The sequence below is a fragment of the Dromiciops gliroides genome, chromosome X, assembly GCF_019393635.1.
Source record: "Dromiciops gliroides isolate mDroGli1 chromosome X, mDroGli1.pri, whole genome shotgun sequence".
NCBI lineage: Eukaryota > Metazoa > Chordata > Mammalia > Microbiotheria > Microbiotheriidae > Dromiciops > Dromiciops gliroides.
Window position 1 is genome coordinate 77,083,460 of NC_057867.1, and position 22,034 is coordinate 77,105,493.

Below are 22,034 nucleotides of genomic sequence, written 5' to 3' on the forward strand. Positions count from 1 at the left end.
GTGTTTGTGACAATGAAGGGCTTTCTGATGGAAATTCAAGACCAGATTATTGTCATGAGTTATCACAGAATATTTTTCCTTAGTGATCCTGGATTTTAGTCCTCAATGGAGTTTATACAAGGAAATGATGCAAACTGCAATACATCACTATGAGTTATTAAAGCGTAGCACCTATCAAATAGCTAGCAAGATAGGAGCCCCATTAAGACTGTATACCAGAGGCTCACTTTCTTTCATGGACTGACATCACAAATCCTCACACTACAAATGGAGACCTCAAAGTATCCTGGAGAACTCAACCAGTACACCTCACTAGACCTTGACCATCATTACAAAACAAATTATTGCCCACAACTGTCTAAATGTACCATGTATATATATTTTCTAAGATACCTGATGTGAAAAGCTTTCAAAACAGAAAAACCTATTAAAGGAGATCATGAGGGAAAAGGCTGAAATAACAACCAGCCCAGTTGTACTCCCTGTTACTGAGTTGTACTGAGGATGTTCTCAATGAATCTACAGACGAGAAACTTCGATCCTAATGCTATTATTCTACTACAGAAAGCAGTTATTTTGTTCACCAATTCAATTAGTCATATAATATTAAATATAAAAGTATAGGCATGGGAAATTGACTTGTTCCAGAGCTGTTTCCATGTGAACCCCATGGACAAAGGTGAGAACAATGAGATGATAAAAACAACAAGAATGCTTACAAAACATGTTCACATTCACTGCTATTTGATCTTGGCAATAACCTCATAAGGTAATCAAGGCAAGTATTATTTTACATGTCAGAAAACTGGGACATAGAGAGGTTAAGTGAGTTGACCAAGATCACGTTGAACAGTGTGACCTTTGTCTTCTGGTAGTGCTCTCTGCACTTATACTATACAACAGGTTAAAGCAAGCAGTAGTTCAGGAACTAGGGAGACAAGCAGAAGTCAGAGCAAATGCAAATGCTGGGCTTGGGGGAATGATGTAGCCCAGAAAACTACCTTAGAGGTTAATAAGTCCAATCTGCCACCCAGTGGAGAAATGCCCTTACTAAGGGCAGACAGCTTCAACTACTCGCTCAATCAGATTTGTGATCTGCCTCTGTGTTCCAACTGCTTAAGGAAGTAAAGGACCCACTGTTTGTGGTGAGGAGAGAAGTTTGGTGAAAAATGAAACTTCTTGTCTCTAGAGAAAGACTAGCAGAAAGCTACAAGTTAGCTCTCTGCTGACCTATGTACTGGGAGCAGTCCGGAAAACTAAACTTCATATATGGGAATGTGAGAAGCAAGTCCCAGAAGTAGATGGAGGCTGTCATCAGGTTGAATGTTTCATAAATATTTTGTATTGTGCATGGAATCTAACTTAGTGCTGAACACATAGTAGGCACCTAATATCTGTCTGTCTGTCTAGCTATCTCTTTAGTTCCTCCTTTAAAAATTATATTACAGTGAATTTTATGACAGAAAAATCGATCACCATTTTTGTCATAATCTCTTATTGTCAAATCTGCTATGAACAGGATCTTGGGCAATTTTTCTCATATAACTATTATCCCCTTGAAAATGGAGCTGTGCTATTTCCTCCCGTTTACTTGAATGTCTCGTTCATCAGGGTGAAAAATTAACCACAATAATGTGGCAAACTGTCTTTGGTTTAACTTGATCTGAAAGCTATTCACGAGAAGGCAATATTTTTTTTAAACCAAGGCATCTTATTTTCATCTTAAAATAAAATAAATCTCTGTCTCATACCTTTTATGAAAGGGACATAAAAATTGTCATCATATTGAGAAGTAAGGCACTATAGTGGGTATATGGCCAGTCTCAAAGACAGAAAGACATGGGTTCAAGGCTGTTCAGTGACACAGAGTAGCTGTGATTTAGCAAAGGTACTTCAGTTCTCAGGGCTTTAGGCAACTTTTAAGACTATAAGTTGTTGCAAAGGTGCCCTCTCTCGAATCAGGAGTGTATTTCCCCAGGTTCCCTATTCCAATGAAATCAGCTTCGGTCCATATCCCTACTTAACTGCATCGTGAAAATCTATCTTAAACAGTAAATATAGAGACTGAGAAAAATATTTTTTTCTAGATTTCATTCTGTGATAAGAATGAATTTATTCATTCATGAAACCATTCAGCTGAGTTGAGGTAATAGTAAAATATAAATTGTTCATTTTTAAAAATCACCTGTTGATTACCTAGTTCCATGCCTAAATCAATAGATATTTATTGAACATATGAAACGTGATAGAATCTATAATGGTCATATGCTAGTTACAGAAAAAAGGACAAAATGTTGCCATACACTAAATGGATTGTTCTCTAAACCACAGCCAGAGTTCTTAGTTTTTAAAGGAAAACAAATCACTTTCCCTTTTTCTTTTAAGGTTAATTCCCAATCTGATCCCACAAATCACACATGTAAATATATCTAATAATTGTTTAGTTACATCTTATAATTGTAGAAAGAATACAGGAAGATCTGGGGTGAAGTTGGTCAGAAAAAACTTACATTAGGTTACATTCCAGTTTCCCTTATGTATCTTTGTAATTCTCTTTCCCCACACATTTATATGTATACCATAAACTGAAAGTCATAGCTCATGTTACTATTCATGACTGTTACCTCCTTCTTCTAAGCTTTGGATAGATAACACTTTCCCTAGAATGAAAAGATGAATTCCCAGCATTACAAGAAACAACCAAAAAAGTCAATCTGCTTTTCTTAGTAATCAAAATCTCCGAATCTTTCACCCTACTATGTAACATCTGGACAGTTGAAGCCAAAGCTTGTCTTAAGGAAAGAAAGGAGGAAAAAAGCATCTTGAAAAATAGTGTATATATCATTTCTGCTCTCAACACACACAAATTATTTTCTCCTCTTCTCCTTCCATGATAAACAGTCATGACATCCCTCTCACCCCCTCTCCACGGCACTCAGATATTGGACTTTCGGTGCCAGTAGACAGAATAGGGAGGACTAAGATCATCATACTTTTTTCAATAGGCTCAGACCCTAACATTCCCAAGGTCAGGTTTACCTAAGGGAGGGTAGTGGGGAGTGACCTGGCCAGCTAATGTGGATGGGGGGGGTTCTAGTGGAAGAAGCAAAGGGGAGAAGGGAATAGTACTAGGAGCTATGTTAAAGAAAATGCCAGGAAGCATGGCGGGAATATTTAGAGCTCCTCCAACAGACCAAAAAAGTATTGCAGCCTCAGAGAAAAAGCAGAAAAGGGGGGAAATTCACCCTGATCTCGGAACCCTCACACTAACTTCTCCAAAAGGATCCATAGCACCTGAACAGTATATGAGGAGTTGAGGCAGGACCCTTGGACACAAGGGGGTCTTAAAAAAGCTTTGTTGGGGGGAGCGTAATAGTAAGTTCACAAAGTGCTTCACTTTGCTAATAAATCAATCTGAGGGTATGGATGGGGCTGTAATGGTAGTTGAGGGGTAGAGGCAATGACCACTTAAAGGTAGAAGAAGGAGGATAAACTAACCCTAAGATTTCTTCAGGGAAAATACAATAAGTGAGCCCATTGGGAGTTCCAAGGCCAGGTGGATTTGAGTCGACTTGGAGAAAAGAACTGTGGAGAGAATATGAGAATTATCAGCTCCACAGATGGGCAAAAGAGAAAGATCAGAGGATTTCTGGATTCTGGCAAAACGATTATAATTAGGAGAGTTTCTGGTCATAGACTCAATCTAGAATTAACATTAATCAGCAAAGCCTGCTGATTGTTTGGGAAGGGCCAATTAAAAGCTAGTAATAATGTTTAGCTCCTATTTTATGATTACGATATGTTTTCTACATACAGGATCCAGTTTGCTCACATGCAAGCTAAAAGTGCAGCATAATCATATACGTCCTGTATTTGCAATCATGATATCAAATGTTGCCGTTGGTAATATGTTCATTAAGATAAAAGGGCTTTGCTCAGAACTCCTTCCCTCTCAGAGAAAAAAAAAATCTGTGAGTAAAAAGATGAACCGGTACACAAAAGCAGCACTATTAGGAGCTTCAGGAGAAGCCTGGCAAATAAATATCTGTCTAAAGCAGCCGAAGGAGAAATTACCGACCACTTCGGTCCCTTACAGAGGAAATGTTTCCCGGGTAGCTTAGGTCTCCAGGGGAATTCTGAGGGTTTGGAGAACTACTAATACCCAAACTACAATTTGCCTAGTTCTTAAGACCTGTAGGAATTATGCTCCTACCAGCAAAGTTTCCCCCAAACAGGCATCTGTTGCACCCGTTCAAACTGGGAGGGATATTATGCCACCTTGCCTCTTAACATCTAACTTTTTAGTCTTCACGTTTCAGAGAAGAGGTTCTTAATTCCAAGAAAGGTACAGAGCTAGAGACAGGTAAAATTAATTTTGATAGAATCACAGAGCTTAAAAGAGGAATTTTAGGGAGATAATTGAGCCCGGTCATCTGCCAGTAGGCAAGGATCGGGATCCCACCCCATCCCCAAACTACATATTCGGAGCAAGAATCAGAGGATTAGGGGAGCAGGAGACGATTTTATATCGCATCTTCTTTGGCTGAGGAATTTAACCAGTGCTTTTGAGTGCCCCGACCCAGGAAGGTATCAGCTAGGCAGCTAGAACCCTAGCGTGATTTGGGGAGAGGAAGGAATGCTAAGGGAGTGGGCTCCCTAGAGTTCACGGCCACTTGGGCAGAGAGGCAGAGTGGAGACTGGGCTGGGCGCCTCCCTCCCACCCCACCCTCCTACCTCCGAAGTGCTTTCCCCGAGACGGCCACGGCCACGGTTCCACACAAACCACCAGCGGCTCTGGGCGATGCAGCGGGACACCATCCGAACACTTCGGAACAGCCTGTCACATTGTGACCTCCCTTACACTGTTCTTTAGGGTAGTGAAAAAGCCCAGCTCACGCCTAAAACCTGGGAGATTCGGTGCCAAGACGCTCTTCACAGTTGGCTGTGCGTTCCGCAGCCAGAGCGGGTCTGCTCACCTTCTACCCCCCGCCCCGCGCCCCCCTTCCGCTGCCTAGCCTCGGAAGCCCCTGTTTGGGAGAACGGAGTGGCTTTATGCTTGTCAGCCTGTTTGCTTGCGAGAAAAGCGAGCTGGGAAACTTCCGTAGGAAAATGTGAATGAGTTCAACTTGAAGGGGATGGATGGGGTGGGTTCGGCCGCGGGAAAATAACATCAGCGCGCACTGCTCGCTTGCTCCTCTTGCTCCAGGGGAGCAGGAGCCCTGCGAGAGCACACTGCCCACTTCCCGTTATTCCACCTCGAGCCAACGAGCCAGGCTGGGCAGCCCGGCTCCTGCCTCCTTTACTGAGCCATTGGCAACTTGCAGGGTTACCTCGCGTTGGCCCCCACCCCTCTCCCCCGTTTCCCGCGTCAGCAAGCAGCGGCCGCCCCTTGGAGGTGGGGAGAGAGGGGTGCGGGGGTGGGGGGGCTGGGGGGGGCAGTGTGCGCGTCTGTATGTGTGCGCGCCTATGTGAGTGTGGGGAGGGGGACCAGCCCTTGGCTGCATCAGCCCCTCCCGGGCGGGCGGCTAAGCACGTCTTCTCCCCCTCCCTCTCCGGAGCCCCCGACTCCTCCTCCCTATTCGTCCCCCCCTCTTTCTGGTCCCTCCCCCTTAGTATTGAAAAGGGGCTGCACCACCCCGGCTCCTCGCAGTCTGCGAAACTGTCACCCAGCAGCCAGCAGAAGACGAGCAGCAACCGAAGTCCCCGAAGAAGAGCCTCCTCTGGTGAAGAGGGGCTGCAGGTCCTCTGAGCCCCGGAGAGGAGAGGAGCCCAGGAGCCCGGAGAAGAGCCCGAGAAGTCCGGCCGGGGAGCGTGTCCTCCCCGGCCGCCGCTGCGGCGGCTCTGCCGCCGCAGCGGCGGCACTGTCCCCGCTGCGGGCGCCCCCGCGGCCAGCCGCCCCGGCCGCGGGCCCCATCGCCTCGGCCGCCCCGCCACGGTCGCCCTCGCGGGCAGTCGCCACTGGCGCTGGAGCTCTCGTGGTCAGTTGCCACCACTTTGGCTGCCGCGCTCAGTCGCCTCTGCCACAGCGTTGCAGGACGGAACGTGGCGGTCGCTGGCCGGCGATGGTGGAAGCGTCACTTCGGTCCGCAGGAAGACCTTGAGAACCTGGTGAGTATCTTGGTACCAAGAAACACCACTGCCAATTTCTTCTGCATAGACCATCTATGGTGCCTAGCTTTCCTGCCGTCTGGGTTCAGAACGTGCTCCTGCACGCATTACCCAGAGACTACCCAGAGACGCTTTTTGGCGTCCTCCTCTCTGCCCCTCTTTCCCAGGGGAAAGATAGCGAGATTTGGGGGCGAGGAGGAGAGCGATCGTTTGAGCGAGCGAGCGAGCAAGCAAGCAAGCGAGCGCTAGAGAGATAGATGGAGAAATTACCCCCCCCCTTCCCATATCCTCCACACCGTTTGCTCGCTGACTTTATGAAAACTCCCACAATTAACTGTCAGAGAGCGCACGTGGGGCTATTTCTCTCACTTGAGCGCCACTCTTCTAGCCTAAGCACGGAGGATGTGATAAGTGAGATATTGGACAAACATTGAAAGGCTGCGCCCCAAACTATTTCCCGGACCGTAGATAGTTAGTAGTGACGGGGCAATGCGACTAGAAGAAAACAGACTGGACTCGACCTAATCGAGTCATCCCGTGTCATTTCCATCCCATCTCATTCCCGTCTGCCTTTTTCTCCGTTCCTCTGTCCTTTCTGGCTCTGGCCGGCTCCATTTCCCACTCCAACCTCTCCTCAAACTGCAGGTAGTATACCACACTCTCACCCAAGCCGAACTAATCCTGAGAGTTTTCAGTTCTCTTCCCTTTTTCGCCTCTCCATTCTCCCTACCTTCTCCCCAGTTTGCCAGGTGGGAAAACTTCGGCAATGAAAACTGCCCCTTTCCTGAGGAAATGTATTTATATGAGTTTAGATGAAAACTCAGAGGGATAGACTTTCCCTTTCCCTAATGAATGATCCCATAGGAGATTCGGGATCCAGAGATATGAGCAGGCTGCAAGACTAGATCGAATCTAAATGAAAAAAAATGTAAAGATAAATGTAAAAGTCCTATACTTCAAAATACCAACTGCAAATGCAGGGAATAGGGGAGAACTGGCTTAACAGCAATTCGGGTGGGGGGTGTGGGGGGAAAACCTTGGATGAAGGGATGGGGAGGGCAAAATGGTTGGGAGGAAGCTGGGAGGGGGGGAGGTGGGAGGGGCTGTGAGAGAGGAGGAGGTAGGTGGGAAGGGAATGAGAGAAGGGAGGGGGTGGAAAGAGGGAGGTGGGAGGAGACTGGAAGGAGGGCGGGTGGGTGGGAGGGGACTAAAACTGGGGGTGGGAAGGGCGGGAGTGGGCGGGGACTGGGAGGGGTGGGAGTAGGGGCGGAGAATACTATGGGGCGGGGCGAGTGGGAGGAGGGATGAGGGGTGGGGCAAGGGGCGGGTTAGAGGCGGGGCGGGGTGGGTGGGGGTGGGGTGGGGCTACAGGAGAGGAGGGGAGGGGGTACTGCAAGCCCAGCAGGAGTCAAAAAAACTGCGGTATTACCCTGCATTAATAAAAGTGTCCAAAGTGAGGTAAGTGATGGTTCCACTTAAGTCTGCCCTGGTCAGACACCATCTGGAATACTGTGTTCATTGAAAGGCACCACATTTTAGAGGTTACATTGATAGACCATAGGATGACTTGGGTTGTAAAGGAATTTTAACTTATGTATTTAGCTAAAAATAAGCCTTGCGTGTGATTATGGGGAGGGGATAAAGAGTTGAGCTGGCCCGTGGGCATTAGGAATGCAAGGCCAGGGCAACAGCAGGGCACTTGGCTGAAGCTGTCCTTCAGTCACCTGTAGAGTGGGTGGGACTGAGTTTTCCCAAATACACTGAAGAGTGGACCAGGTATCACCAGAATAAATGCAATATGAATAAATGCAAAGGCTTACACTTACACATGCATAAAGGATAGGGGAGACTAAGCTGGGAAAGATGTGAACTATGTAGAAAAAGACCAGGTGGCGTTTAGTAGACTCCAAGTTCAGTAAGAGCAAAGACAGTGTGGCCTGGTAGTCTTTGACTTCATTATTAAAAGTATAGTTTACATTATGTATAGGAATGGGGTGGGGGGTGGGATTAAGGATCTCCAGGAACCATACATATCTGACATTCCTTCTCTTCAACTATACCAATCCAAAATGAGGGATTAAGGTTTAATTTCCTCATTAATCAATTAATGAGGAAATCAAGCCCCTTTTTTCAAGAAATAGTTTTGTAAGAATTTAGACAAAACTTAGTCCTAATTGTTACCTTTGCAGTTTGTGGGCAGCAGAATAGCTAAGGACAATTGTATTTGCTTCTATGTGAGGAGTGGAGTGCATGTCCAAAATGTTTGCTTTAGAGCAGGGCTTCTTTGTGTCTTGGATCTCTTTGCCAGTCTTTAAAACGTCTTTTCAGAATAATGGGTTTAAATACATAAAAACAGCCCAATGTAATGACAAAGGAAACCAATTATATTGAAATATTATTATCAAAATCATTATTTTTCAAAAAGTTCAAGGATCCTAATTTAAGAATTCCTGCTTTAGAAGCTTAGAATTTAAATTTAGGCCACTGTAACACAGACATAAAAGAGAGAGGAGAGGAAAAAGAGAGGGTCAAAGGTGAGAGGGGGGATTGAGAATTAGGAATACATCTAAAGGTAAAAGACTGAGTTTAGGAAGTTTGGTTTGTTTTTTTTTCCTCCTGTATGAAGGAGCAGGCTATGAGAAGGGGGCAGAGGAGGAGTGATGTAAGAAAAGGGCAGAAGAAAGAAAGAATTGGTCTCTACACACTTGCTAGATACATACAGCCTTTGGAGTGTTGGGGGGGGGGGTGTGCAATTCAGAAGCTAGATTCCAACATAGTTCCATTCCCAATTCCAAAGGTTCAGTGAATTCGAACTTTTTTGAACGTAAGTCAAAGAAACCAGGTTCTGGTAAGCGTCATCTAAACCTGGTAACAACTATGTGGCATTTGACCATAAGTCTACTTGTTTGAAACAAAGCACTTATAATGAACCGCAGCAATCCCTGGAGGGAAGGTGAGTGTGTGTGTGTGTGTGTGTGTGTGTGTGTTGGGGGCGGGGGGGGGGGCGCGCAAATTACATTTTAGGAAACTCGAATTCCTTCTAGTAGGAAAAACAGCCGTTTTCACTAAAAGTATAGTTTTGTTTTCTTCTCTTGTTCCCTTCTTTGGGCAACGACAGAATAAATGCACTTACTACAAGAAGCCACATACACAATTCTCCCCTGGTGAAAGGCGACAGCCAAGGGGACAGTCAAAGTTAAACTGGGGAGGGAAGAAACCACCCAAAACCTGTCCTTCCAGGTCTGTTGCGGCTCTAAGTTTGCAGTGCGCGCGCGCGCGCGCGCGCGCACACACACACACACACACACACACACACACACACACACACGGAGAAAGAGAGAGAGAGATAGAGAGACAGAGACACAAAGAGACAGACAGAGACAGAGGGGGACAGCAACAGAGCGGGCACCTTTAAGAGGGGGGAAAACTCACTTCTCCCTTTGAATTTCCATTTTATGCCCCTCCTTTTTTGCAATGATGTCAGCGCCAGAGAGCGCTTGCTTTCTGGTTGTAGGGAGAGCTGAGTACAGACAGCCTAGGAGGCTGTGGTATCACGCTGAGGGTTCAGGGAGCTTTCCACTCACCCATCCTGCTCTTTCTTTTCCTCTTCCTCTCCCCCTCCTCCCTCCCTCCCAAACCTCTTTTCCCTTTTCTTTACTCCGTTCCTCTCTCCTCCAACCCATAGCAGGTTCCTGCAGGGTGCCCCAAATGGTAGCCCATTCCTTATTCGGGGACCAGACCCAGTTTCCCCCTCCCTACCCCACCTTCCCAGTCTCTTTCCCTGTCCCCTCACTTTCTTCAGTTAATTTTCTCCTTTTCTTTCTCTCCAAAGAGAGGTGTTTGGGAGAGTGAGTTGCTTTTAAGATAATAAATAAATAAATAAATACCCCTCTCTCCCCTCCCAGTGATGTTAGTTTGCGGTTGTCACCCCTCAAATTAGGAAATGAATCCGTTTCGGAGGACAGGACTAGTTTTAGGTCTCTAAACGGGTAATGATGATTTTTTACAACTAAAAAAAAAATCCCAGCGTGGACCAAAAAGTTAAGCTCGTTTGGCCCTGTGGAAATCTCCGTGAATCAGTGTTTTATTGTCTTTTTCTCCTGTCCTCCATTCTGCCCTGGCAGAATCCACTCCCTGAGGTATTTAGGATTTGCTTCTTATAATTTGCTCCTGGGCTGCCTGGCTTCCTCGAAGACGCCCTGATGGTGTACAGAGCAGCCAGCCGATATAGATTGACATCTTGGGCAGATCGGGAGCTGAAGGTAAGGAGAGAGGGGGCATGAGAATGAGCATCTTTTAGAGAATATTTTTGACATCTAGAAGCCTGTCTCTCTCACTCACACACACACACACACACACACACACACACACACACACACACACGCGCGCGCGCGCGCGCGCGCGCGCACGAATCCCCCCACCCCCACCCCCAGCTCTTCAGCAGAGTAGGCTAGCTAAGGGAAAAGATGCCTAGGACCAGCGAATTACCAGAGACATGGAGGAAATCCCCTGGGCTGGGAAGAAAAAAAAAAAGTGCCCGGAGTTAGAGAAGGCGATACCGCAAGTGCTGCGGCGGAACAGGGGAGAGACACACAGGCCGGATCTTTGTGGTATGGCTAGGGAGCCCAGAGGTGGCGGCCCACGCACGCAGCCCTAACTTGGGAGTTCAGGAGTAAGATCCCACAAAGGACAGGGCTTGATCAGGCTGCAGAGGCAGGCTCTGGGATGAGCTAGCAAACCCCTCTCTTCCCAATAGCGTCCCAGGAATATATGGGAACAGAGATGGTTGCTGCAGCAAGAGAGGGGAAAGGGGAGGGAGAGCGCAGGGAGCATTTGAAGGAGACAGTCCTTCTGTGGGAACTGCTTTGAGTCTGGATCCCTTCAAAATCCGTAGGTGTCCTTTGGCGTTTCCAAGGGTAGGAGTCAGGGTTATTTGGGGAAGGCGTGAAATAGGATCGAAATGAAGTTCTTTGCTGCTAGATTTTTCTTCTCTCCATTTAGAGCTAGTTAGTAACTCTAGAGTGTAGACTGGGGCTAGCTATGCATTTGGAGTTAGGCATTTGGAGAAGGGGACCAAGGATAGCGCACACATTAGGCAGGACTATACATTCATCTAGAGATCTGAAAATCGTTTACAAAGGTCAGGAGAAAGCAACCCAGGAGAAAGCAACCCGGCCATCACCCTGATGAGATGTTGAGCACTGTCCAAAAGACAGTTGACTTCAGCAGCAGGGGACATTGACACAGCTGACAGGACAGGGCTTGTGCAGATGTCTCTTCGTAGAACCTTTATAGTTTTTGCAAAATAGAAATTCTCGGTGGGAAGCTTCCAGACTGCTAATGGCAGGGACCAGAATGGTAGGGGATGTGAAGAACAGAGGACTGTGCTCTTCTCTGTACATACATCGTATGTGGTGCCTTTAGTACGCGTCAGTAAGAGGAGCAAGGGGGAGGGGGGGGGATGATTCTGTCAGCCCTCTCTGGGAACTTCCAGAGATCTAGAGAGCAATTGCATATGTGTATGTCTGCATAGGAAGAGGGAAAGTTGTTTAGGGAAGAAAATGTGCAGCAAACATCGTATTTGATATTACTGCTTACCATATTTGGAGAAGTGGGGGCTAGAGAAAGAATGTAGGACCAGGCTGAACCCAGAAAATCAGAAGAGCAGCTTGTTTGCTCCTCAGCAGGGCTCCTTATCTGCAAGATTCAGCTTAAGCTCAAGAAGGCCAAATCCCCGGGCAATTGTAGTGAAATTCTCTTTCAGAGAATTAAACTGGTCTTTAAAGAAAGTACCCAGAATAGACTGACCACACACAGGAACTTTTCCTTGACTCTCCTTACAGGAAAAGCAAACAAACAAAAACCAATTTGATGAAGGGTTTTTTTTTTTGGGGGGGGGAGTCAGAGGGGTGGGAGATAAGAATATAATAATTTAGATACAAATATAAATATTCTACATGTCCTTAATACAGTGAACAACTTGAGATACCTGAGAAGTTTTAATTGTCACAATGACATCATTCAGTAAGCATATTATGAGACACATAAAAGTAGGATTTACAGAGAACATCTTCCATTTGTTTTGGTGTGTGTGTGTGTGTGTGTGAGAGAGAGAGAGAGAGAGAGAGAGAGAGAGAGAGAGAGAGAGAGAGAGAGAAAATTGGGGTTAAGTGACTTACCCAGGGTCACACAGCTAGTAAGTGTCAAGTGTCTGAGGTCAGATTTGAACTCAGGTCCTCCTGACTCCAGGGCTGGTGCTCTATCCACTGCACCACCTAGCTGCCCCTTCCATTTGTTTTAAAATACATAATAAAGCTTCTGTACATATGTAGAGCAAAGGTGCTGATTAAATGTAAAGATTGCTCACAATGCAAAAATATTTCCTAAGGTCTAAAGTCATTTGTTTTTCCATTTGAAATATGTACACAAGCCTGGGTAATGGCTGCACACTTGAATGACTTCAAAACTATAAATTTTGCATGAGAGAAAGGTAAGAGAATGGAATGCTGACTTGAGAAAGGTAAGAATATTCAACGCCTGCTTTCACTGTGGTAGAGAAAATCTTAAGTACAATGACTTCTTAAGTATTTGATCTTCAAGTAAGGCCCTTGGTGATTTTGAAATATTAGTGTCAAAGTTCTTAGGAAAAGAAGGGTCTAGCTACATTAGACATTTTTCCTTTTAAGTTATATTCAGAAATATACCTATTGGAGGGAAGCCAAGCTTTGTTTAATTCCTTATACATATTTTCACGTTAATTTAAGTATTAAAATGGCATCATGCAAAAAGAGGTCATTATGAAGGCATATATATTTGGCAATATACAAGTGCCTTTAAAATCAGACTTTATGGAATATTTTTAAAAATGGAAAATAAGGATAATAATTTAAAAAACCTTTCCTATAATGAAATCCTTTCTGCTGTCCCAGGTTCCTGGCTGCACTGTACATGCTTGCAGCTCTTCTTTTAATTTGAGTGTAAGAATACCTTGCTATGGTTCAAGGATAATTTATATGCAGCATAGTACTATATGCTCAGTGGAATTGGTTTTATCCATCACAGCCTCTGCAAAAAGGGAGATCAAAGATCTGACCCTGTGGTCCTGCACTAAATTTATATTCTTCGTGGACCTAAGCAAGAGGCCTATTGACAGTCCTCACACTTTTAAAGTTAGAGGCATGTCAGCATTTCTATTGTGACCCTCATTTCTGAAAAGTTAATAATTAGGAACGAAGTACTTCTCTTCCTGGAAACCCAAATTCATATATCAGGAGCCTTTTAAAATATTAAGATTGATCAATAATCTATTGGACATTTCAAAAAGAAGTAGACACACACACACACACACACACATACACACACTGACCTCTGTTTCCATTAGGCCATTTTATCACTTAAACCAAAATCAAACTCAAAAGTGACAAAAGGCAGGGTGAGCAAAGTTCAACTTCTTTCAATAGGGTTTTTCAAAGGAACAGGGCATAAGGACCATGATATCAGGATCAGTCTCACTGGAGGTGAGATTTTTCAAAATTGTTACTGGCTTCTTGGTTTAGCAGATGTCATAATCTAGAATGCCTTGGATTAAGCTGCAATATACACTTGAACACTAATAATTCAAAATTGCATTAAAAACAAACTACACTAAAAGAAGGAAAGTAAGAACCAAGTTTTCCAGGTTATTATTTGCTTAGTTCTCCCGAATTGAGGCACTGCAATGTATCTCACTTTCTGATCAGAGAAGGTCAGAACTAGAGGAGAAATCATGACATTCATTGAACAAATCCTCATTAAACACCTACTATGTGCAAAGCACTAGACTAGAGAATGGAAATACAGTGAACAGTTTCTGTTCTTGAGGAATTTCTTAGGGAGATAAAACACAAACATACAAAAATGAACGTAATCTAGAATAGACCATGACTCTATGAGAGTCCTAAGCAAAGGGTTCTGAGAGTTCCCAGAGAAACCTTTAGGAATAATCAAATCTATATGTGCATTTAATTGGATTAACATAATATGTCATTAAACTATGCAGAGTCCTATTAACAAAAGCTCTCACTTGTCCTATAGGGTAAGCAATGAAGAGTCCTAGATGTAGTACTGAAAAATCCTTGGCCTTATTGCTTTTAAAGGGTTAAACTTGCTAGTCTAAGACTATTTGGAAATGGTGTTAATATTTAAGAGAACGTAATCAAAAAGACTGCTCACCTAAAATGATGTCATCTTGTGTAACATTACTATCGTGGTAAAGCTTGGGTTTGTCACAAAGGCATTTTAGAGTGCAAACTAGATTGTGATCTGATTAGAAAGACTTCATTCTCATCAGGCAAGTGTATTAACGGGTTGGGGGGAGGGCTAGGAAGAGAAAGCGTGTCTTTCTCAGTTAGAGTTTCTCAATATAGAAATGACTTGCCAGAAATCATAAAAGCTTCTGCCAGCTTTTGCACTTTTAAAAGCTTTCCTGTTTAGGGATTTAAACTGCCCTTGTAATTGGCTATAACGTGCTATGCAGTGAATAAGAGTAGGATTAGTAGAAAAGAAATTTTGAAACAGTGGCAATGCCTGCATTTTTCATTTGTGACACAAGTATAAAGAAAGCATCCCTTCCTCACCCCCCCCAACTAATTTGTCTTTGAACATGCAAATTTTTTCAAAAACAATTGCAGTTTTCTCTAGGTGAATATATAACATGTCATTATTATTACAATTTAATGTATTTTGATGTAGCCACAACAAACCTATTTACAGAAAAATTCATTAATTTAGTAGCATGTACTCTCATTAAGGTTCAAAAAACATTTCCATGATGAAAACGTGAGAGCTTTGCATTGATTTTTGCAATCTGCTGCTTTTTCTAGCTTCAACTCATAGGTACCATCTAGATTAAGATGTAGTTTACTGACATTGAATAAAGCTAAGCCTTTTGGACATGGCAAATGCTTACTGTTAGAACACAACTCATCCTACATCAAAATGCCATTGTTTTCTAATTACTTTCTATACCAATTATTTTCTTTCAACATGCTACTTTAGAAGCAGCAATTCTCTTAGGTTCCTGTGTTCTTTATCAAATCAACAAATATTTATTGAGTCCCCTTTGTATACATTATTTTATTTTCTAGCACATGGGCTCCAGTCCTTACCTCACATTGTGTCCCCCTCCAAAGTTCTGCTCACTCTCTCATCTTAATGATTCATTCAGTAAGCATTTATTAAACACTTACGATGTACCAGACACTGTTCTAGGAGCCAAGAATAGAATGACAAAAATTAAAACACCTTTCATTTTATGAATACCATTCTCTCAAATGATAGGATACTTTTTTTTAGGAGGGGGGGCTAGATTTGAAATTTCCATGACATAGGGAAACACCCTTGATCAATGCAGATTGCCAACTGCTATGCAATTTATAACCTTAACATTTATATTTCATCTTTTTACTAAAAATATAAAGTTTAAAAAGGATGCAACAGAGGCAGCTAGGTGGCACAATGGATAAAGTGCTGCCCCTGGATTGAGGAGGACCTGAGTTCAAATCCGGCCTCAGACACTGAACACTTATTAGCTGTGTGGCCCTGGGCAAGTCACTTAACCCTCATTGCCCCGCCCCCCCCCAAATAATAGAGGATAGTCTGTAGTCAAGACAGGTTTATACTGACTTATCCTAATTGTTATAGGATCTGAGAGGATATCTCCAACTATAGGACTACATGGTCTTTTTTCATTCTTACCTTCAAGTGTTTCTTGAACTGGAATACAGATGTGGTCAACACTAAAGACCATCATTATATAATTTAGAATTAACCTTGCCCAGAACAGTGCTAGTTGGGTTTCTTGTCTTTGGAAATCAAAAGTGGTTAATATAGTTGACATCTTTTACTGGAGGTTTTCTCCCTTTTGTTCAATGTCAGCAATTTTTCATTTTAAAGTTTAATTTTGTAATTAAAAAATAAATTCTGATTCAATCAAGGAAAAAAAAACACCACCAAATGTTCTGTGCATCAGGATAAATAGCACATATCAATGTAGGGAAAATAACTAGGTTGAGGATTATTTTTTATTATTTGCAACTTTAAACAAGCTGTCTATTTGTTTCAAATCTAGTTTTATTATAAGATAAGCTGGCCCTGCCATTAGGGGGCATTATACAGTTTATTCTTCTATCTCTAGGTCTCCTTGAAAAAGATTTTTAAGGAATAAAATACCCATTTGGGGATTTTTGAGAATGAATTTCTAATAGGTACTGTAAGCAACTTTTCCCTTACATAATTTATTAAGTGTGAAGAGGAACAGGCAACAAAAGGCAGTCTTTCAGATTTGATTAGAGAAAACATTTATTAGGTACTTAGTGTATGCTAGGCACTATGTTTGTAAAACATCTTCCTCTTTTCCCTACATACTCTTGGACCAAATTGTTTTACTTATGGGAAGAAGACGGGGAAACCAAAAGGAAAACAAGGTCCAGCATCGTTAAGTGATAGGCCTCTATTTATGGTTTAATATTGAGCACGTAGGTAGCCTCTTTGGAATGGCTTCCTATCGCTTTCCCCTTCCATGACTGTGTTTTGAAAAAATAATTTGTATGGAAGGAATAGCTTGATTTCTTGGTTGCTTGAAACCAGGTATAGTAATAGTGGTAATGATTGAAAATGATTTCAGTTTTGAGAGAAGTTTAATAATGGACTAGAACATGAGCTGCTTCTTTTTTATGAGAGAACTTTCCCAAGTATATTCATAGTTCTCAGCTTAGCATTACATCTTTATTCTTAGAGGTTATAAGAAGTGGATGCTAAGCAAATATTGGAAATCTTCACAATCTTATACTACTTCCTGCCAGATGCTTTTAATTAGCATGAGGAATTCTTTTTTGATTAAACACAAGATAAGAGCGTTCATAATTTTTGTTGGCTGGTCAAATAAAACAAATGAGTACAAAAAAGGACGTTTAAGAAAAACCTGGGCAGTTCTGCTTTTGTCTGCTGTAGATTTTCATGGACAGCTGGGCAAATAAAGACTTTGAAGGTCTTTACTTAAAATGTAATGAGAAAAGCAAAGCAAATTAGAAAGAATAACAGGCAGTAAAACATTTCTAATCACCACCATTGCTAATGAGATAATATACGAAATTACATAAAAAGGGTTTGTACAAATTCATATTCACTGCAAATCTTAGGGAAGTAGTATATAAGATATTGTTTCCACCTCTACTCCCAATTTAGGTATTTTACCAATAATTGCAAGATGTTAATTTGTTTTATTTTTCAATTTAATTTTTCTCAATTTATAAAAATCAATTTTCAGTCCCTTCCACTTAAGTTTATTTTACAGATTTTGAAAATCTTAAAATTTAAATGTCAATCTTTGGTTCAACCCTCCAGTCAAAATAATAGTGTATTGTTTTGTATAAAGGGCATAATGGAGTATCTCAGTAACTCCTTTTAAAGTGAGTCATTTTGTAAGCAACTGTTATTTATCTACCAAAGCTTTTGCCCAGCTTCCAAAACTGAGATTTCAAGAAAATTTATTTATTTTTTCAATTAACAGTTTTTTTCTCTTTGTCACTCCTCACCCCTCCCAATAAAAACAAAACAAAACCTTTTGTAAAAAATATGCATAACTAAGCAAAACAAATTCCCCATATTGGCCATTTCCAAAATGTATTTAAAAATGAAACTTCAATATTCAGACATATAGGATTAATTGAAAGAAATATTTAAGTCTTGGTCACAACTAGAGTTGTCAGATAGTATTTAAAGGGCAGGTTTTTGGTTTGGGTTTGGGGTTTGGGTTTTTTTTTTTTTGGTCATAGAGACTGGTTGTCCATTAAGATCAATGACTAGGTGTAAATTCAATGTTACTGGGCTCACATCATCATCTCTAAAAAATGTGCCAAATTACATAGGGATTAGGTAGGGGTAGGCAGTTGGTAACAATGGGTATTCTAAACAGTAATTTGTTATGGACAGTCTTTTTTAAAAATTTTGACTTTGGTAACCTTAAGCAACAATGAATTTTAAACACTAGATAATTTTTATACTTATATTTTTAAGCATAAAATTGATAGTAGAAAAATATTAAATTTTGTAGACTAAAGAGAAGTAGTCAAATTGCTTTTAATAAAATTCAAAAGTAATTTTTCTACCTTCCTATTAGAGTATGATATTTCCTAGAATATCAAAAAGATTCTTGATAGAGATTCCCACAAGACAAAAAATCCTAAATACAGAATGGCAAATATAAACTAAGTATTAGAATGCAGAATAACTTCATTTATGCCAAATATTTATCTTTGTTATTTAGTGGAACAACGGAGTAATATGAGATCAGTCAGTCTCTGGGAGGAAAGTATGTAGTTTCCCATCATTTCTATATCATTTGTCTTGCCAAATAGAATCATTTCTATATATTTCATAGCTGTCTCAAATTTGAAAAAAAAAGTATTATCAACTCTGAGTTGGTCTTGGCGGTAAGAATATTAGGATTCAAACCATACTTCTTATATATATTTCCCATCTGATCCCGGGACCTTACTGAGCCTCTCGGTTCTCTAGGAAATTTGCTAAAACTATAAATTGCAGATGGGGTGCTGACCTGTATCTGTGGAAGGATTTCTATAACCTGGGAATTGCCAATATTATTGAAATTGCAAGTCCAGTCCCTATCCCTTTTGCCAACTAAAAAAAAAGTACCTTGAAAACAGGCACTAGAATAGCTGAAATATAAATGTTTTTGGTAGGAAGCATAAGGTAGTTCTCTCAGGGTTACTTAAACATCTAAAAAGCTGTTACTTCAAAGACCTTTATTGAACTTAGGAACCACCACCTTCCTAATCAAATAATGTTAGTTAACTTTAAGTCTTTGTAAGTTGGAAAGATGAGAAGTTGCTTTGTAACCTCTTCAGAATCCTGATGAACTAAAAGGCCGGTTGGATTAAAGAGATTTTTGTAAGTGCTAATGAATTTGGGTGTCTGCCAATATTGCCTTGAATTTCATTATTTTTAACTTTATCAGTTAATAATGATAGGCTAAAGGTATTTCACAGTCTATATGACTATGTAGAATAATTTTAAAATAGATGTTGTCATGTTTTATAGGAAAACTAGAAAATGTATGTTGGAAAGAAGAAATACCAAAAAAAGAATATCATGTCATCTCTAAAAAAATTAGAGCATATATAGACAAAACTTAGTCATAATCTACATTTTGTGGAAATGAGACTCAGAACCAAAGTACATACACATTCATAGGGGATACAGGCTGAACTTGTTATTTCCTGAGAGGGAACTCCTGGATGAGGAAATTCCTCCACTAATTCAGGCTTATACCTTTGAAATTTGTAGTTTCCTAGAGTTGCCTAGAGCAGTGGTGCCAAATACATGGTCTGCTGGCCACGTGTGGAGGTGTACAATACTCCTGAGTGCTGACCCAACCAGATGAAAGTGTAATTGGGAAAATGTTGAACAAAATAGATAAAAATACAATAAGACATAGATTTATATTTTAAAACAATTTGAAGAATGGGGATACTCACATGCGGATTACTGCCCCTCTTCATTGAATTTGATGTCACTGGCCTCTATAGAGGACTTTCCAGGGTCACACGGGCGAACGTACACAGTATGTGTCAGAGGGGACTTTTGAATTCCTGGCTTCCTGGCCCCAAGGTTAGTAGTCTTTATCTGCCTGGCCAAGCTGCCTCTCTAACATTAAATATTCATAGCAATTTCTAAAAGTGGATTTATCTCATGACCCTGAAAAACTGGTAGTGGCAATAGTAGAATCCCAGGTGCCAACACAGAAAAATCTTAGAAATATTGACATTGTCTCTCCAGATGATCTAACTTTATGTCTGAGACAACTTTGGCAGATAGATCGTTTTCACCTTCTTAACCTTTCCTTTGCTTCAGTTCTGATATGCATCTAAAAGAGGTATGGGGGTTATTTTTTAATTTGGTAGAAGAAAAAACACTTTAATTACAGGCTGAATTAAGCAGGTACAACTCCTTAGACTTTACCAAAGTACTTAAAGATGTTATTGAAAATATATGAAACTTTAGCAAAATTTTTCAGTAAACAATGACATATGGATATCCATGATTTATAAAGAAACAGAAGGCTCCTCTAAGTACTGTTACATGAAACAGAGAGTGCCAAATATTGTAGAGGTGCTAAAAATGGACTTTGTAATGTCTTTTAATCCACAGTACAGTAAAGGTTTATTGAACCTCATCTCTATTGTACAATGCCCCCATTGAAAGACAGAAGTTAGTTAGCTCTCCAATTAGAGAGCTGTTAAAATCCAAAATGAAAGTTTGGTTCCAAAGTGAAATGAGCTCTGGATCAACAGCTTCTTCCCATTCATTCAGGAACATGAAATTATACTGCAAAGTATCATTAAATTTTTTGGACAGAAAATGCCCTTAACTGTGATATTTGTTACACTTTGCCTTTTAATTCTAAGCAACTAACTGGACCTCTGACGGAAATTCAAAAGTTCCACCCCTGAGAAAAAATACTTTGAGATTGGTTTGGGAACTTTGACAATCAACCCCTCTGTAACTACGATTACGTTAAATCAGTATAGGTTAATTCCAAGATCTGAAACTGAAATCATTAGCCAGGTGTACTGGGCTCAAAAGGTTGGTTCTGCTGACAGCACGGGACTTGGTAAGACTGCAGTTTTTTCTTTCTGTTAGAGTTTAGAGGATTTTAGTGAGATAAATATTTTGTAATAACATATATGGCATTACCAATTTAATCCATTGGGAAACCATACCCCAGCTTCCCCAGGAAGAAATGGATTGGTAAGATTATTACAAAATAAAAAAGAAGAAGAAGCAAACCCTGTATAGATCCTTTAATTAGTCTCATGGAATAATTAGTTGACTTAAAAGAATAAATGATTATAAATAATCTGTAGGGGGTCACCAGGACAAGAGAAAGCAAACATTATCCTTTAAAATATATTGTAAGATTTTGTTAGGACCACAGTTAGTCTTGGTCTATTTATTTATGTAGCATCTTTAAAAAATAATTACATATTGCTTTTAGGTTTACAAAGGAGTTTCTTCACCGTGACTTTATGAGATAGTTAGTGCAAGTATTATGTCAATTGTACGTATGAAGAAACAAACTCCAAAAGGGTAAGTGATCTACTTAAGGACACACAACAGGCAAATAAACAGATTGAACCCGAGCCCAAGTTTTCTGATTGCAGAAAACCTAAATGAAGGCTCACATCTTTGGTTGTACATAATTTGTTTTGGAAAGTCTATATTGATTTGAATTAGAAAAGATGAAAGGTAAGGATATTCCCTAGATTTCAAGGTCAGAAATGACATTATAAATTAAAAAATAAAACCGGGGTAGCTAGGTGGCGCAGTGGATAGAGCACCGGCCCTGGAGTCAAGAGTACTTCAGTTCAAATCCAGCATCAGACATTTGACACTTATTAGCTGTGTGACCCTGCACAAGTCACTTAACCCCAATTGCCTCACCAAAAAAATAAATAAATAAAACCCACAAAAAAAAAATAAAACCAAAGAACAAGTAATTAGTTTCATAGTTGCTGAACTGTGTTCTGCTTTTTTGGGGCTAAAGCCCAGTCATAGGTTAGAGTCAAATGTTTTACAAAAAGTTATATCCTTTCTTTTCCCTAATAGTATCAATAATAGAATAACACATTCAAAGTAATTGATGGAGTAGAATATATTTTAGCTGAGAGACCAATTCACTCAGTGACTTGAGTAGTTTAATAGATATTTGTAACTTAAAGCTATTTGTAGAGCTAGATTTTGGAACCACATTTGCATGAAGTTGACTCATTAAATAGGTGGTTTCTGTGCTTATATGTGTGATAGCATCAATTCTCTAATAAATCAATGAAAGTTTAAAAAAAAGGTCTTGCTTATGCCATGGGCCT

At 41.0% G+C, this 22,034-nt stretch overlaps 1 protein-coding gene across 1 annotated transcript in view; it reads left to right on the plus strand.

Annotated features, from left to right (window-relative positions):
- The first annotated feature begins 6,029 nt into the window (after window positions 1-6,029).
- PCDH11X (protocadherin 11 X-linked) overlaps window positions 6,030-22,034 on the plus strand; it is a 539,199-nt gene continuing 523,194 nt past the window's right edge. The window contains exon 1 of the mRNA XM_043974371.1: window positions 6,030-6,108. The gene's annotated coding sequence lies outside the window, so the exon portion shown is untranslated. The remainder of the gene's footprint in view (window positions 6,109-22,034) is intronic.